This window comes from Dermacentor albipictus, chromosome 1 (assembly GCF_038994185.2).
Source record: "Dermacentor albipictus isolate Rhodes 1998 colony chromosome 1, USDA_Dalb.pri_finalv2, whole genome shotgun sequence".
NCBI classification, from domain to species: Eukaryota; Metazoa; Arthropoda; class Arachnida; order Ixodida; family Ixodidae; genus Dermacentor; species Dermacentor albipictus.
The window spans coordinates 144,592,399-144,596,382 of NC_091821.1; positions in this window are offsets into that span (position 1 = coordinate 144,592,399).

A 3,984-nucleotide genomic window follows, 5' to 3' on the forward strand; every position below is an offset into this window, starting at 1 on the left:
AATGTCGTTTGACGTCGCTTGGAGACACTCAGATTTGTTTTTATTTTTTTCTGCATCCGCCTAATGAGGTGATTAGCCTTAATTAATCAATTGACTTCTCAATTATTATAATTAGATGAAAAGTTTCAATGAGAAAATTGTAGAGCAACATGAAAAACTCCCGATACAGCTTTCTGTTGCTCGATACATGCTACATAAAAGTGTTTTTCCGAGCGTGAAGGAAGCCCGCGAATACACGCAAAGTGCCTCGAGCGCTGGCCGAGCTGCAATATACATATATATATATATATATATATATATATATATCGGTAGGGTTCGGAAAAAGCTTTCCCGGAAAAATGAAAACGTTCCTCCTATGGTGCCTGCCAAGGACATTAAAACCTGGCCGAGGCGGTTTTAAAGGGGAGCGGTAGGGTGGAAGCAGACCCCCCCCCTCCCCCCACTTTTGTTTTTCTCTTTCTCTCGAAGCAGATGTGATGTGCCGAGAGTGACGGCCTTTTTAAGTATGAATAAGTCTTTTCAAACACTTCCGTGTTCGGAGTTTGTACAACCATGAACATCATTAAGCTGTGTGCGTGGTAAATGTTCTTTGCTATATGAACAATGATAGTTTCAAATACTGCATTGTTGCACAGTTCCACTCCGGGATAACGTATTGCAGTGAATACGCGGTAGGACTAATATTACCGAAACAAAAAGAAAGCTTATTTACTTTGGGAGCAAGAATTACACAAATGTTGCAGCTCTCGCTAAAGAAAAATTCTGTTGCCGCAGCCTTTGTCCCAGTTTAGTGAAGGACATTTTCATAAAATTATATTATTTATCTAAAAGAATGAGTGCTGAACATTGCAGGACTGAAAAACCCAGAGCATTCGGCAGCAGGAAAGAAAATGGGCGTCGTCAGTTTGTAGACTGAGATTACTACCGTATGTAGTACACTCTTTAAAAAGTTTGAACCCCTTGGGGCTTATCCCAAAACGATAATCGCCATCCATCTTGCCCGCGTTTGCTTTCTTTAACGCTGCGTACCCGCTACTTCCAGGTCACGAACGGCACGCGCGTTATCGGCGTTACATATCATTATCGAGTAGCGAGCGCAGATTTTTCAAGAAAGGAAACGCAAGCAGGGCATACGACGATTATTGTTGTGGCACAAGCTAAGCCCGAAAAGGTACAAACTTTTTTTAAGAGTGTAAATAGACTGTTGTCTAAACGTATGCTCATGCAAGCACTACGAAAACATTACTCTCCGGCATACATCACGTGAAATGCCAACATGTTATCCTCGCAAGCGGATGCATCGCATCGTGTTCAATGCAGTAAATATCGTCTTTGTCGGTCTATCAAAACAAAAAAGAAAAATACTAAAATCCTTTGGATGAACAGAGATATACTACATCTTTCACGTCGTGTTCGCAGGCTTCGACGCTTGAAGGACTCCAATAACCCCGTACGCACTGCTAGGTTAGCCAAGGCGAAGGAGGATCTTTGTACAAAAACCAAATCAGCCAAAGATTTTTTTTATAGCGTGCAGCTACCGCTTCTGTTGAAAAGTAACCCGCGTAAATTCTGGGGATCTATTCTTCCTCGTGACAGCTCTTGTACATCCTTATGTGTGAAGAACGAAATGACTAGTGATTCACTATTAATCTCGAACGCCTTCAACGCATACTTTAAGTCCGTTTTTACTTGCGATAATCATATTGTTCGTCCTTTTCCAAACATTCATCCGACTTGCCCCATTAATGATGTCTTAGTTAGCGCAGAAGTTGTCTTAAACCTCATACTAAATCTTGATACAAAGAAAAGTGAAGGGCCTGATGGAACCCCGAATTTGTTTCTCGTTCGGTATGCCTTATGGACTTCACGGTACCTTACTCTTATCTTCAATAAATCACTAACTTCCGGCATAGTACCTTCATCATGGAAGATGGCTAAGGTGCTTCCGTTACATAAGTCAGGTAGTAAGCAGCATCTTTCTAACTACCGGCCAATATCTTTAACACCATATTCATGCAAAATACTAGAGCATATAATATACAAACACATTATGGAATTCCTTGAATCAAATAACATTCTCTCTAATGTGCAACATGGATTCAGACGCGGTTTTAGCACCATAACACAACTTGTCGAGTTCACGCATGACATAGCTTCTAACCTGGATAAGGGATTTCAAATTGACGCTATATTCATAAATTTTTCCAACGCTTTCGATACCGTACTTCACTCAAAACTACTGTCCAAACTAAATTCCATTCTTAACAACCCTCAATTAGTGAATTGGATAGAAAGTTTTTTGTCTCGCCGCACTCAATTCGTAAGCTTTAACTCCATTAATTCTTCGGTGGTGGATGCGTCATCGGGCGTCCCTCAAGGCTCGGTCCTAGGACCTCTACTTTTCTTACTATATATTAATGATTTGCCACACGAGATATCATCTAAAATTCGAATGTATGCAGATGACTGCGTATTGTATGACATCATTTCATCTCCCTCTGAGCATGTTCGCCTTAGTGAATCATTCCTCAGATTTGCTAAATGGTGTGAAACATGGCAAATGAATATTAACTTCCGTAAGACTGTCGTTATGTCCTTCTCTAATAAAGCTAACCCGTTCCTTTTCAGCTACGGATTTAATGATAATTTAATGCAACGCGTTTCTGAATATAAATATCTTGGTCTCACGTTCACCACTAACCTGTCCTGGTCAAAGCACATTGATTCCATTACGACTAAAGCTCTACAAAAACTCGGTTATTTACGTCGTACTCTGTCCAATTCTCCGCGCGACACTAAATTACTGTTATATAAAACTATTGTTCGCCCTATACTTGAGTATGGTAGTATCGTTTGGAATCCCTACAAGCAGTACGAAATAGACAGAGTTGAGGCCATACAAAGGAAAGCGATCAGATTTGTCTACCGACGTTATGACCACCAGTTCTCACCATCGTCAGTCATGTCTTCACTCAACCTGACATCTCTCGCCGAACAGCGACACGTTCATTCCTTAAAATTTTTTCATGGCATTATTCACTCATCTTGTCGCCTCTCCAGTAATGAATATATCACCTTTGCAAAAATCTCTTCTAGTAGGAGACATCACGCGCTTAACATTACACCATTTTTTGCACGCGCTAATACTTTTAAGTATAGCTTTTTCCCTAAAACAATTGAAGCCTGGAATTCGCTACCAGGAACCAACCGTTCTCTCCCATTAAATGAATTCTTGTCTGTACTCCCTCAACACTGCGCCTAAACTTTCTTTGTTGCCTATTGTATTTCTTTCATGTATTGTATTATCCACTCCTGCTATAGCCCCAGCAGGGGCTTCAGTATGTGTAAATAAATAAATAAATAAATAAATAAATAAATAAATAAATAAATGTGACCATTGGGAACGCTTCGTGGCGCTTCTGAACAGACAACGGACACACTGTGCATGTGTTTTCCTGTTCTGCCTGCTGCGCATTTTTCGTAATATGCACTACCAACATGACCAACTCATCACTTTGACTTATTCGTGAATTCATCAGGGGAAATGAAAGAACACCGATTGCGTTTAACGTGCCAATGCTTACAGGAACGCTGTAACAGAGGGCTTCAGATTATTTTCGTGCGGCTTGTATTGACTAATCTGCACAGATGTTTCGTAAGCGGGCGTGTTTGCTTTCCGTGCAGAATTGAGCCCATGGTGCCGCGCTAAGCAGCACAACGCCATGCTTTTCTTTATTTATTCTTCATTTAGACATACGATCTCCGGGAGGAAAGGCTAAATGCAGATCCACTGATTCACTTCGCTGAATGAAAATGGAGAGAACTCTGGCGACTTCCAACGCAGTGACGCGGCACTGACTACCGTTTCGTTCGCGTGGTATTTGATGAGTTGGCTTTCGAAAACAGCCGTTGTTCAACAAGCTGTTCCAAGGTTCTCATCTCACTACAGTAAGCGCCAATATACGAAGGTAAAGAAGAAGAAGA